Here is a 13,978-nt window from a genome sequence, read left to right as displayed (position 1 = left end):
GTTGGAGCCACTTGATCCGAATGGGGCCTCTGATGGGGTCTGCATGCATACACAGGACCATAGCTTCTCCTGGGTTGGTCGTCCTCTCCGGAAGCCACTGGTTTGTCAGAGAGCCCCCTCCAGAGGAGAAAAGTCTTCTGGGTGTCCATTCCCCCATGAGGGCTTTGCAGAGCCCTTGGGCATCCCGTTATCATGTCCATCGTGAGGCCCTGTTGACCTGAAGGGGAGGGGTGGTCCCGGGATGTGGGCTGAGGAGGGTGTAGCTGCATGGCTGTTGTTTGGTGGCCTTGCACGGGCCACAGTAGGGAATGCTGCCACAGAAGAAATTGGCCCTGTTTGGGAATCTCTGTGGTCCCCAAGGAGGAATGCTTGACATGGCTCCCCATCCACCAGATCGGAATGCGGGTCTTGAAATTCAACTCGATTGACCTGAAGTGTAGTAAGACTGACCATGGAGGCACCATTTCATTACGTGTTGCCCTGGGGAGCAACCACGCAGTTCTCTGTGCATGTCGAGGCAGAGCACGAGGATGTACTGAGCTTATGGTCAGTTGTGGGGTGTGCTTGAGTGACTTCCAAGAAGTGTTGGTTGGGAGGATGTGGGGCCAGGCCTGGAGGTGGTGAGAGGCAACAAGGACCCTTCATCAGGGACTTGGCAGCTAGATGCTCTTGGCTCTTGTGAGAGCTGAAGGGCTGGTCCCTTGCTGGAATGGGGTTTCCCAGGTCTCTGTGAGGGATCATGGGCCCTCAGATAGCCCAGCTTACTCAGACAGGCCCTTTCATGGGTTCTGCATACAGATACAGGCCTGTGGCATCTCTTGGGCTGGCCTTCCTCTACGGGAGCCACTGCCTACCAAGAGAGCTCCCTCCAGCTCCTGTGAATGTCCACTGTGTGGGACATAAAGGCCTCATTGTCTGGGTGTTGTGCACATGGACAAGCCGAGTGTGACATCGGCCAGCACACGCTTGCCCACACCAGGGTCGGGCCCAGAGGAATGTCTCCATTCCCCCCAGAAACACCCCTAGTGTTTTCCCCACCAAGCAGACCTGGTGCCAGGCCTTGTGTTGACTAGAGGATCCATGAGGCTAGTCCTTCCCTGGGGAGACATATACGTACTGGTTATTTCATCTGCCCCTGACACAGTATTAAGGTACATAAGATGGCATTGATCCACCTGTCCACTCATGCCTTCATCTTTGTATGTATGGACGGATGGAGAGAGTGAGCCAAGGAAGAGGGTCGAAAGGGAGGGAGCTAGAGCATTCTGGAGGAAGGGAGGCAGGAAGGAAGCTATGTAGGGAGCTGTTTGTATGCGTTTCAGCTATGTGTTCCTGTCTCTGCGTGGAGGTACATTTGGGCCCTATGTTCCTGGATGTATTGCTGCAGGTATTTCTTGTAGCATCATTCGATGCATGAGCGTGTGGCACACACGTCCCCCAATGCATCTAGCATGGAGTTGGAGTTCTCACAGCTGTCCTTCTCACCTCTTGGCAGCCATCGTCCCCAGAGAAATGAAGATCTGTGTTTGGCCTATGTTCCCTAGGGCAATCACCATGAGCCTTGGCCCAGCACGTGGATTCGACAGAATGGCACATCCCTTCAGGCATCCTTCTTTCCAGGAAGCATCTGAGGTAAGCCTTCACATGTGGCAGGGCGCAGGTGAGTGAGGAGGGCCTCAGTTGGGTCGAGGATGAGAACTCATATGGTCCTGAAGAGAGCTGATGACCAAAAAATCATGCTCAATAGGATTATGCTGACGCTTAAAAGAGGGATCCAGGGGCAGGATGGCCTGCATTTTTGGTCCATTGCAGAGCCCTGGGTGTGGGTGTGTGTGTGGGTGTGGGTGTGGGTGTTGGAGCAGCCTCTCGCTCAAGGAAATCCCTTGAGACTCCTCCCAGTGTAGGAGGATTCCACATATCCAAGATGTGTTGCCACCTGTGGTTTTCTATCCTGCTCCATAGTGCCAGGGCCCACATGTTCTGAAGCCATGGGTGGAGTCTTTCCTTAAGCCTTTCTGCTTTGAATTTTGTGTTTCAGGCCAAGCCTTGGCATGGGCTCACCACAGCCAGAATGTTCCGCAGTGAGTGGCTCTTTTGGTTGCTACCGATAGGCCCCAGAGAATTTTGAACTATGGGCTGGCCGCCCTCACAGCAGCCAGTACAGGGTAGTCTTTTGGCAACCTCCTGCCTACCAAGGAGGAATGTATGCTGCTGCCCCAAATTTATGGGCTCACATCTGGTGCACTCACATGCCTTCATTACAGCTGTATTCTAGTCGGAGAGCACATCGAGGCAGTGTTTTCTTCCTTGGCCCCAGGCGGAACATCTCTAGAGACCTCTGTGCACCTAGCGTCAGAGTATGATCACCAACTGAGTTAATGGTCCCTTGTGGTGTGTGCTTTATGGCTTCCCAAATCCTGCCAGTAGGGAAGGCTCATGCCTCCTGCCTAGAGATGGTGAGAGGCAGGCAGGAGCCTATCCTCAGGTGCTTGGAAGCAGGATGCTGCTGGTTATTTCAAGGGCTGGAAGCCATGCCGTGGTCTTCAATGGGGTTGTGCCAGGACTCTGTGAGGGATCATGGTGCTTTGTTGGAGCCACTTGATCCGAATGGGGCCTCTGATGGGGTCTGCATGCATACACAGGACCATAGCTTCTCCTGGGTTGGTCGTCCTCTCCGGAAGCCACTGGTTTGTCAGAGAGCCCCCTCCAGAGGAGAAAAGGCTTCTGGGTGTCCATTCCCCCATGAGGGCTTTGCAGAGCCCTTGGGCATCCCGTTATCATGTCCATCGTGAGGCCCTGTTGACCTGAAGGGGAGGGGTGGTCCCGGGATGTGGGCTGAGGAGGGTGTAGCTGCATGGCTGTTGTTTGGTGGCCTTGCACGGGCCACAGTAGGGAATGCTGCCACAGAAGAAATTGGCCCTGTTTGGGAATCTCTGTGGTCCCCAAGGAGGAATGCTTGACATGGCTCCCCATCCACCAGATCGGAATGCGGGTCTTGAAATTCAACTCGATTGACCTGAAGTGTAGTAAGACTGAAAATGGAGGCACCATTTCATTACGTGTTGCCCTGGGGAGCAACCACGCAGATCTCTGTGCATGTCGAGGCAGAGCACGAGGATGTACTGAGCTTATGGTCAGTTGTGGGGTGTGCTTGAGTGACTTCCAAGAAGTGTTGGTTGGGAGGATGTGGGGCCAGGCCTGGAGGTGGTGAGAGGCAACAAGGACCCTTCATCAGGGACTTGGCAGCTAGATGCTCTTGGCTCTTGTGAGAGCTGAAGGGCTGGTCCCTTGCTGGAATGGGGTTTCCCAGGTCTCTGTGAGGGATCATGGGCCCTCAGATAGGCCAGTTTACTCAGACAGGCCCTTTCATGGGTTCTGCATACAGATACAGGCCTGTGGCATCTCTTGGGCTGGCCTTCCTCTACGGGAGCCACTGCCTACCAAGAGAGCTCCCTCCAGCTCCTGTGAATGTCCACTGTGTGGGACATAAAGGCCTCATTGTCTGGGTGTTGTGCACATGGACAAGCCGAGTGTGACATCGGCCAGCACACGCTTGCCCACACCAGGGTCGGGCCCAGAGGAATGTCTCCATTCCCCCCAGAAACGCCCCCAGTGTTTTCCCCACCAAGCAGACCTGGTGCCAGGCCTTGTGTTGACTAGAGGATCCATGAGGCTAGTCCTTCCCTGGGGAGACATATACGTACTGGTTATTTCATCTGCCCCTGACACAGTATTAAGGTACATAAGATGGCATTGATCCACCTGTCCACTCATGCCTTCATCTTTGTATGTATGGACGGATGGAGAGAGTGAGCCAAGGAAGAGGGTCGAAAGGGAGGGAGCTAGAGCATTCTGGAGGAAGGGAGGCAGGAAGGAAGCTATGTAGGGAGCTGTTTGTATGCGTTTCAGCTATGTGTTCCTGTCTCTGCGTGGAGGTACATTTGGGCCCTATGTTCCTGGATGTATTGCTGCAGGTATTTCTTGTAGCATCATTCGATGCATGAGCGTGTGGCACACACGTCCCCCAATGCATCTAGCATGGAGTTGGAGTTCTCACAGCTGTCCTTCTCACCTCTTGGCAGCCATCGTCCCCAGAGAAATGAAGATCTGTGTTTGGCCTATGTTCCCTAGGGCAATCACCATGAGCCTTGGCCCAGCACGTGGATTCGACAGAATGGCACATCCCTTCAGGCATCCTTCTTTCCAGGAAGCATGTGAGGTAAGCCTTCACATGTGGCAGGGCGCAGGTGAGTGAGGAGGGCCTCAGTTGGGTCGAGGATGAGAACTCATATGGTCCTGAAGAGAGCTGATGACCAAAAAATCATGCTCAATAGGATTATGCTGACGCTTAAAAGAGGGATCCAGGGGCAGGATGGCCTGCATTTTTGGTCCATTGCAGAGCCCTGGGTGTGGGTGTGTGTGTGGGTGTGGGTGTGGGTGTTGGAGCAGCCTCTCGCTCAAGGAAATCCCTTGAGACTCCTCCCAGTGTAGGAGGATTCCACATATCCAAGATGTGTTGCCACCTGTGGTTTTCTATCCTGCTCCATAGTGCCAGGGCCCACATGTTCTGAAGCCATGGGTGGAGTCTTTCCTTAAGCCTTTCTGCTTTGAATTTTGTGTTTCAGGCCAAGCCTTGGCATGGGCTCACCACAGCCAGAATGTTCCGCAGTGAGTGGCTCTTTTGGTTGCTACCGATAGGCCCCAGAGAATTTTGAACTATGGGCTGGCCGCCCTCACAGCAGCCAGTACAGGGTAGTCTTTTGGCAACCTCCTGCCTACCAAGGAGGAATGTATGCTGCTGCCCCAAATTTATGGGCTCACATCTGGTGCACTCACATGCCTTCATTAGAGCTGTATTCTAGTCAGAGAGCACATCGAGGCAGTGTTTTCTTCCTTGGCCCCAGGCGGAACATCTCTAGAGACCTCTGTGCACCTAGCGTCAGAGTATGATCACCAACTGAGTTAATGGTCCCTTGTGGTGTGTGCTTTATGGCTTCCCAAATCCTGCCAGTAGGGAAGGCTCATGCCTCCTGCCTAGAGATGGTGAGAGGCAGGCAGGAGCCTATCCTCAGGTGCTTGGAAGCAGGATGCTGCTGGTTATTTCAAGGGCTGGAAGCCATGCCGTGGTCTTCAATGGGGTTGTGCCAGGACTCTGTGAGGGATCATGGTGCTTTGTTGGAGCCACTTGATCCGAATGGGGCCTCTGATGGGGTCTGCATGCATACACAGGACCATAGCTTCTCCTGGGTTGGTCGTCCTCTCCGGAAGCCACTGGTTTGTCAGAGAGCCCCCTCCAGAGGAGAAAAGTCTTCTGGGTGTCCATTCCCCCATGAGGGCTTTGCAGAGCCCTTGGGCATCCCGTTATCATGTCCATCGTGAGGCCCTGTTGACCTGAAGGGGAGGGGTGGTCCCGGGATGTGGGCTGAGGAGGGTGTAGCTGCATGGCTGTTGTTTGGTGGCCTTGCACGGGCCACAGTAGGGAATGCTGCCACAGAAGAAATTGGCCCTGTTTGGGAATCTCTGTGCTCCCCAAGGAGGAATGCTTGACATGGCTCCCCATCCACCAGATCGGAATGCGGGTCTTGAAATTCAACTCGATTGACCTGAAGTGTAGTAAGACTGAAAATGGAGGCACCATTTCAGTACGTGTTGCCCTGGGGAGCAACCATGCATATCCCTGTGCATGTCGAGGCAGAGCACGAGGATGTACTGAGCTTATGGTCAGTTGTGGGGTGTGCTTGAGTGACTTCCAAGAAGTGTTGGTTGGGAGGATGTGGGGCCAGGCCTGGAGGTGGTGAGAGGCAACAAGGACCCTTCATCAGGGACTTGGCAGCTAGATGCTCTTGGCTCTTGTGAGAGCTGAAGGGCTGGTCCCTTGCTGGAATGGGGTTTCCCAGGTCTCTGTGAGGGATCATGGGCCCTCAGATAGGCCAGTTTACTCAGACAGGCCCTTTCATGGGTTCTGCATACAGATACAGGCCTGTGGCATCTCTTGGGCTGGCCTTCCTCTACGGGAGCCACTGCCTACCAAGAGAGCTCCCTCCAGCTCCTGTGAATGTCCACTGTGTGGGACATAAAGGCCTCATTGTCTGGGTGTTGTGCACATGGACAAGCCGAGTGTGACATCGGCCAGCACACACTTGCCCACACCAGGGTCGGGCCCAGAGGAATGTCTCCATTCCCCCCAGAAACGCCCCCAGTGTTTTCCCCACCAAGCAGACCTGGTGCCAGGCCTTGTGTTGACTAGAGGATCCATGAGGCTAGTCCTTCCCTGGGGAGACATATACGTACTGGTTATTTCATCTGCCCCTGACACAGTATTAAGGTACATAAGATGGCATTGATCCACCTGTCCACTCATGCCTTCATCTTTGTATGTATGGACGGATGGAGAGAGTGAGCCAAGGAAGAGGGTCGAAAGGGAGGGAGCTAGAGCATTCTGGAGGAAGGGAGGCAGGAAGGAAGCTATGTAGGGAGCTGTTTGTATGCGTTTCAGCTATGTGTTCCTGTCTCTGCGTGGAGGTACATTTGGGCCCTATGTTCCTGGATGTATTGCTGCAGGTATTTCTTGTAGCATCATTCGATGCATGAGCGTGTGGCACACACGTCCCCCAATGCATCTAGCATGGAGTTGGAGTTCTCACAGCTGTCCTTCTCACCTCTTGGCAGCCATCGTCCCCAGAGAAATGAAGATCTGTGTTTGGCCTATGTTCCCTAGGGCAATCACCATGAGCCTTGGCCCAGCACGTGGATTCGACAGAATGGCACATCCCTTCAGGCATCCTTCTTTCCAGGAAGCATCTGAGGTAAGCCTTCACATGTGGCAGGGCGCAGGTGAGTGAGGAGGGCCTCAGTTGGGTCGAGGATGAGAACTCATATGGTCCTGAAGAGAGCTGATGACCAAAAAATCATGCTCAGTAGGATTACGCTGACGCCTAACAGAGGGATCCAGGGGCAGGATGGCCTGCATTTTTGGTCCATTGCAGAGCCCTGGGTGTGGGTGTGTGTGTGGGTGTGGGTGTGGGTGTTGGAGCAGCCTCTCGCTCAAGGAAATCCTTTCAGACTCCTCCCAGTGTAGGAGGATTCCACATATCCAAGATGTGTTGCCACCTGTGGTTTTCTATCCTGCTCCATAGTGCCAGGGCCCACATGTTCTGAAGCCATGGGTGGAGTCTTTCCTTAAGCCTTTCTGCTTTGAATTTTGTGTTTCAGGCCAAGCCTTGGCATGGGCTCACCACAGCCAGAATGTTCCGCAATGAGTGGCTCTTTTGGTTGCTACCGATAGGCCCCAGAGAATTTTGAACTATGGGCTGGCCGCCCTCACAGCAGCCAGTACAGGGTAGTCTTTTGGCAACCTCCTGCCTACCAAGGAGGAATGTCTTCTGCTGCCCCAAATTTATGGGCTCACATCTGGTGCACTCACATGCCTTCATTAGAGCTGTATTCTAGTCAGAGAGCACATCGAGGCAGTGTTTTCTTCCTTGGCCCCAGGCGGAACATCTCTAGAGACCTCTGTGCACCTAGCGTCAGAGTATGATCACCAACTGAGTTAATGGTCCCTTGTGGTGTGTGCTTTATGGCTTCCCAAATCCTGCCAGTAGGGAAGGCTCATGCCCCCTGCCTAGAGATGGTGAGAGGCAGGCAGGAGCCTATCCTCAGGTGCTTGGAAGCAGGATGCTGCTGGTTATTTCAAGGGCTGGAAGCCATGCCGTGGTCTTCAATGGGGTTGTGCCAGGACTCTGTGAGGGATCATGGGGCTTTGTTGGAGCCACTTGATCCGAATGGGGCCTCTGATGGGGTCTGCATGCATACACAGGACCATAGCTTCTCCTGGGTTGGTCGTCCTCTCCGGAAGCCACTGGTTTGTCAGAGAGCCCCCTCCAGAGGAGAAAAGGCTTCTGGGTGTCCATTCCCCCATGAGGGCTTTGCAGAGCCCTTGGGCATCCCGTTATCATGTCCATCGTGAGGCCCTGTTGACCTGAAGGGGAGGGGTGGTCCCGGGATGTGGGCTGAGGAGGGTGTAGCTGCATGGCTGTTGTTTGGTGGCCTTGCACGGGCCACAGTAGGGAATGCTGCCACAGAAGAAATTGGCCCTGTTTGGGAATCTCTGTGCTCCCCAAGGAGGAATGCTTGACATGGCTCCCCATCCACCAGATCGGAATGCGGGTCTTGAAATTCAACTCGATTGACCTGAAGTGTAGTAAGACTGAAAATGGAGGCACCATTTCAGTACGTGTTGCCCTGGGGAGCAACCACGCATATCCCTGTGCATGTCGAGGCAGAGCACGAGGATGTACTGAGCTTATGGTCAGTTGTGGGGTGTGCTTGAGTGACTTCCAAGAAGTGTTGGTTGGGAGGATGTGGGGCCAGGCCTGGAGGTGGTGAGAGGCAACAAGGACCCTTCATCAGGGACTTGGCAGCTAGATGCTCTTGGCTCTTGTGAGAGCTGAAGGGCTGGTCCCTTGCTGGAATGGGGTTTCCCAGGTCTCTGTGAGGGATCATGGGCCCTCAGATAGGCCAGTTTACTCAGACAGGCCCTTTCATGGGTTCTGCATACAGATACAGGCCTGTGGCATCTCTTGGGCTGGCCTTCCTCTACGGGAGCCACTGCCTACCAAGAGAGCTCCCTCCAGCTCCTGTGAATGTCCACTGTGTGGGACATAAAGGCCTCATTGTCTGGGTGTTGTGCACATGGACAAGCCGAGTGTGACATCGGCCAGCACACACTTGCCCACACCAGGGTCGGGCCCAGAGGAATGTCTCCATTCCCCCCAGAAACGCCCCCAGTGTTTTCCCCACCAAGCAGACCTGGTGCCAGGCCTTGTGTTGACTAGAGGATCCATGAGGCTAGTCCTTCCCTGGGGAGACATATACGTACTGGTTATTTCATCTGCCCCTGACACAGTATTAAGGTACATAAGATGGCATTGATCCACCTGTCCACTCATGCCTTCATCTTTGTATGTATGGACGGATGGAGAGAGTGAGCCAAGGAAGAGGGTCGAAAGGGAGGGAGCTAGAGCATTCTGGAGGAAGGGAGGCAGGAAGGAAGCTATGTAGGGAGCTGTTTGTATGCGTTTCAGCTATGTGTTCCTGTCTCTGCGTGGAGGTACATTTGGGCCCTATGTTCCTGGATGTATTGCTGCAGGTATTTCTTGTAGCATCATTCGATGCATGAGCGTGTGGCACACACGTCCCCCAATGCATCTAGCATGGAGTTGGAGTTCTCACAGCTGTCCTTCTCACCTCTTGGCAGACATCGTCCCCAGAGAAATGAAGATCTGTGTCTGGCCTATGTTCCCTAGGGCAATCACCATGAGCCTTGGCCCAGCACGTGGATTCGACAGAATGGCACATCCCTTCAGGCATCCTTCTTTCCAGGAAGCATCTGAGGTAAGCCTTCACATGTGGCAGGGCGCAGGTGAGTGAGGAGGGCCTCAGTTGGGTCGAGGATGAGAACTCATATGGTCCTGAAGAGAGCTGATGACCAAAAAATCATGCTCAATAGGATTACGCTGAGGCCTAACAGAGGGATCCAGGGGCAGGATGGCCTGCATTGTTGGTCCATTGCAGAGCCCTGGGTGTGGGTGTGTGTGTGGGTTTGGGTGTGGGTGTTGGAGCAGCCCCTCCCTCGAGGAAATCCCTTGAGACTCCTCCGAGTGTAGGAGGCTTCCACATATCCAAGATGTGTTGCCACCTTTGGTTTTCTATCCTGCTCCATAGTGCCAGGGCCCACATGTTCTGAAGCCATGGGTGGAGTCTTTCCTTAAGCCTTTCTGCTTTGAATTTTGTGTTTCAGGCCAAGCCTTGGCATGGACTCACCACAGCCAGAATGTTTCGCAGTGAGTGGCTCTTTTGGTTGCTACCGATAGGCCCCAGAGAATTTTGAAGTATGGGCTGGCCGCCCTCACAGCAGCCAGTACAGGGTAGTCTTTTGGCAACCTCCTGCCTACCAAGGAGGAATGTCTGCTGCTGCCCCAAATTTATGGGCTCACATCTGGTGCACTCATATGCCTTCATTAGAGCTGTATTCTAGTCAGAGAGCACATCGAGGCAGTGTTTTCTTCCTTGGCCCCAGGCGGAACATCTCTAGAGACCTCTGTGCACCTAGCGCCAGAGTATGATCACCAACTGAGGGAAAGGTCCCTTGTGGTGTGTGCTTTATGGCTTCCCAAAACCTGTCAGTAGAGAAGGCTCATGCCCCCTGCCTAGAGATGGTGAGAGGCAGGCAGAAGCCCATCCTCAGGTGCTTGGAGGCAGGATGCTGCTGGTTATTTCAAGGGCTGGAAGCCATGCCGAGGTCTTCAATGTGGTTGTGCCAGGACTCTGTGAGGGATCATGGTGCTTTGTTGGAGCCACTTGATCCGAATGGGGTCTCTGATGGGGTCTGCATGCATACACAGGACCATAGCTTCTCCTCGGTTGGTTGTCCTCTCTGGAAGCCACTGGTTTGTCAGAGAGCCCCCTCCAGAGGAGAAAAGGCTTCTGGGTGTCCATTCCCCCATGAAGGCTTTGCAGAGCACTTGGGCATCCCGTTATCATGTCCATCGTGAGGCCCTGTTGACCTGAAGGGGAGGGGTGGTCCCGGGATGTGGGCTGAGGAGGGTGTAGCTGCATGGCTGTTGTTTGGTGGCCTTGCACGGGCCACAGTAGGGAATGCTGCCACAGAAGAAATTGGCCCTGTTTGGGAATCTCTGTGCTCCCCAAGGAGGAATGCTTGATGTGGCTCCCCATCCACCAGATCGGAATGCGGGTCTTGAAATTCAACTCGATTGACCTGAAGTGTAGTAAAGCTGACCATGGAGGCACCATCTCATTACGTGTTGCCCTGGGGAGCAACCACGCAGATCTCTGTGCATGTCGAGGCAGAGCACGAGGATGGACTGAGCTTATGGACAGTTGTGGGGTGTGCTTGAGTGACTTCCAAGAAGTGTTGGTTGGGAGGATGTGGGGCCAGGCCTGGAGGTGGTGAGAGGCAACAAGGACCCTTCATCAGGGACTTGGCAGCTAGATGCTCTTGGCTCTTGAGAGAGCTGAAGGGCACGTCCCTTGCTGGAATGGGGTTTCCCAGGTCTCTGTGAGGGATCATGGGCCCTCAGATAGGCCAGTTTTCTCAGACAGGCCCTTTCATCGGTTCTGCATACAGATACAGGCCTGTGGCATCTCTTGGGCTGGCCTTCCTCTACGGGAGCCACTGCCTACCAAGAGAGCTCCCTCCAGCTCCTGTGAATGTCCACTGCGTGGGACATAAAGGCCTCATTGTCTGGGTGTTGTGCACATGGACAAGCCGAGTGTCACATCGGCCAGCACACACTTGCCCACACCAGGGTGGGGCCCAGAGGAATGTCTCCATTCCCCCCAGACACACCCCCAGTGTATTCCGCGCCAAGCAGCCCTGGTGCCAGGCCTTGTGCTGCCTGGAGGATCCATGAGGCTAGTCCTTCCCTGGGGAGACATATATGTACTGGTTATTTCATCTGCCCCTGACACAGTATTAAGGTACATAAGATGGTATTGATCCACCTGTCCACTCATGCCTTCATCTTTGTAAGTATGGATGGATGGAGGGAGTGAGCCAAGGACGAGGGTCGAAAGGGAGGGAGCTAGAGCACTATGGAGGAAGGGAGGCAGGAAGGAAGCTATGTAGGGAGCTGTTTGTATGCGTTTCAGCTATGTGTTCCTGTCTCTGCGTGGAGCTACATTTGGGCCCTATGTTCCTGGATGTATTGCTGCAGGTATTTCTTGTAGCATCATTCGATGCATGAGCGTGTGGCACACACGTCCCCCAATGCATCTAGCATGGAGTTGGAGTTCTCACAGCTGTCCTTCTCACCTCTTGGCAAACATCGTCCCCAGAGAAATGAAGATCTGTGTTTGGCCTATGTTCCCTAGGGCAATCACCATGAGCCTTGGCCCAGCACGAGGATTTGACAGAATGGCACATCCCTTTAGGCATCCTTTTTCCAGGAAGCATCTGAGGTAAGCCTTCACATGTGGCAGGGCGCAGATGAGTGAGGAGGGCCTCAGTTGGGTCGATGATGAGAACTCATATGGTCCTGAAGAGAGCTGATGACCAAAAAATCATGCTCAATAGGATTACGCTGAGGTATAACAGAGGGATCCAGGGGCAGGATGGCCTGCATTTTTGGTCCATTGCAGAGCCCTGGGTGTGGGTGTGGGTGTGGGTTTGCGTGTGGGTGTTGGAGCAGCCTCTCCCTCGAGGAAATCCCTTGAGACTCCTCCGAGTGTAGCAGGCTTCCACATATCCAAGATGTGTTGCCACCTTTGGTTTTCTATCCTGCTCCATAGTGCCAGGGCCCACATGTTCTGGGGCCATGGGTGGAGTCTTTCCTTAAGCCTTTCTGCTTTGAATTTTGTGTTTCAGGCCAAGCCTTGGAATGGGCTCACCACAGCCAGAATGTTCCGCAATGAGTGGCTCTTTTGGTTGCTACCGATAGGCCCCAGAGAATTTTGAACTATGGGCTGGCCGCCCTCACAGCAGGCAGTACAGGGTAGTCTTTTGGCAACCTCCTGCCTACCAAGGAGGAATGTCTTCTGCTGCCCCAAATTTATGGGCTCACATCTGGTGCACTCACATGCCTTCATTAGAGCTGTATTCTAGTCAGAGAGCACATCGAGGCAGTGTTTTCTTCCTTGGCCCCAGGCGGAACATCTCTAGAGACCTCTGTGCACCTAGCGTCAGAGTATGATCACCAACTGAGTTAATGGTCCCTTGTGGTGTGTGCTTTATGGCTTCCCAAATCCTGCCAGTAGGGAAGGCTCATGCCCCCTGCCTAGAGATGGTGAGAGGCAGGCAGGAGCCTATCCTCAGGTGCTTGGAAGCAGGATGCTGCTGGTTATTTCAAGGGCTGGAAGCCATGCCGTGGTCTTCAATGGGTTTGTGCCAGGACTCTGTGAGGGATCATGGGGCTTTGTTGGAGCCACTTGATCCGAATGGGGCCTCTGATGGGGTCTGCATGCATACACAGGACCATAGCTTCTCCTGGGTTGGTCGTCCTCTCCGGAAGCCACTGGTTTGTCAGAGAGCCCCCTCCAGAGGAGAAAAGGCTTCTGGGTGTCCATTCCCCCATGAAGGCTTTGCAGAGCCCTTGGGCATCCCGTTATCATGTCCATCGTGAGGCCCTGTTGACCTGAAGGGGAGGGGTGGTCCCGGGATGTGGGCTGAGGAGGGTGTAGCTGCATGGCTGTTGTTTGGTGGCCTTGCACGGGCCACAGTAGGGAATGCTGCCACAGAAGAAATTGGCCCTGTTTGGGAATCTCTGTGCTCCCCAAGGAGGAATGCTTGACATGGCTCCCCATCCACCAGATCGGAATGCGGGTCTTGAAATTCAACTCGATTGACCTGAAGTGTAGTAAGACTGAAAATGGAGGCACCATTTCAGTACGTGTTGCCCTGGGGAGCAACCACGCATATCCCTGTGCATGTCGAGGCAGAGCACGAGGATGTACTGAGCTTATGGTCAGTTGTGGGGTGTGCTTGAGTGACTTCCAAGAAGTGTTGGTTGGGAGGATGTGGGGCCAGGCCTGGAGGTGGTGAGAGGCAACAAGGACCCTTCATCAGGGACTTGGCAGCTAGATGCTCTTGGCTCTTGTGAGAGCTGAAGGGCTGGTCCCTTGCTGGAATGGGGTTTCCCAGGTCTCTGTGAGGGATCATGGGCCCTCAGATAGGCCAGTTTACTCAGACAGGCCCTTTCATGGGTTCTGCATACAGATACAGGCCTGTGGCATCTCTTGGGCTGGCCTTCCTCTACGGGAGCCACTGCCTACCAAGAGAGCTCCCTCCAGCTCCTGTGAATGTCCACTGTGTGGGACATAAAGGCCTCATTGTCTGGGTGTTGTGCACATGGACAAGCCGAGTGTGACATCGGCCAGCACACGCTTGCCCACACCAGGGTCGGGCCCAGAGGAATGTCTCCATTCCCCCCAGAAACGCCCCCAGTGTTTTCCCCACCAAGCA

At 54.1% G+C, this 13,978-nt stretch overlaps 5 non-coding genes across 5 annotated transcripts; all 5 read left to right on the top strand.

The window, feature by feature from the left end:
- The first annotated feature begins 1,682 nt into the window (after positions 1–1,682).
- On the top strand, positions 1,683–1,763 carry LOC130847092 (small nucleolar RNA SNORD115). Its single transcript, XR_009051886.1, has one exon. It is a non-coding gene; the product is annotated as a small nucleolar RNA SNORD115 (small nucleolar RNA).
- Positions 1,764–4,269: 2,506 nt separating this feature from the next.
- LOC130847091 (small nucleolar RNA SNORD115) lies at positions 4,270–4,350 on the top strand. The gene has a single exon (XR_009051885.1). It is a non-coding gene; the product is annotated as a small nucleolar RNA SNORD115 (small nucleolar RNA).
- A 2,506-nt stretch (positions 4,351–6,856) lies between these two features.
- Positions 6,857–6,937, top strand: LOC130847076 (small nucleolar RNA SNORD115). Its single transcript, XR_009051870.1, has one exon. It is a non-coding gene; the product is annotated as a small nucleolar RNA SNORD115 (small nucleolar RNA).
- A 2,506-nt stretch (positions 6,938–9,443) lies between these two features.
- On the top strand, positions 9,444–9,524 carry LOC130847003 (small nucleolar RNA SNORD115). The gene has a single exon (XR_009051798.1). It is a non-coding gene; the product is annotated as a small nucleolar RNA SNORD115 (small nucleolar RNA).
- Positions 9,525–12,029: 2,505 nt separating this feature from the next.
- On the top strand, positions 12,030–12,110 carry LOC130847070 (small nucleolar RNA SNORD115). The gene has a single exon (XR_009051865.1). It is a non-coding gene; the product is annotated as a small nucleolar RNA SNORD115 (small nucleolar RNA).
- Positions 12,111–13,978: the final 1,868 nt, after the last annotated feature.

Source organism: Hippopotamus amphibius, chromosome 2 (assembly GCF_030028045.1).
Source record: "Hippopotamus amphibius kiboko isolate mHipAmp2 chromosome 2, mHipAmp2.hap2, whole genome shotgun sequence".
NCBI lineage: Eukaryota > Metazoa > Chordata > Mammalia > Artiodactyla > Hippopotamidae > Hippopotamus > Hippopotamus amphibius.
This window is presented reverse-complemented; position numbering and strand designations above follow the sequence as displayed.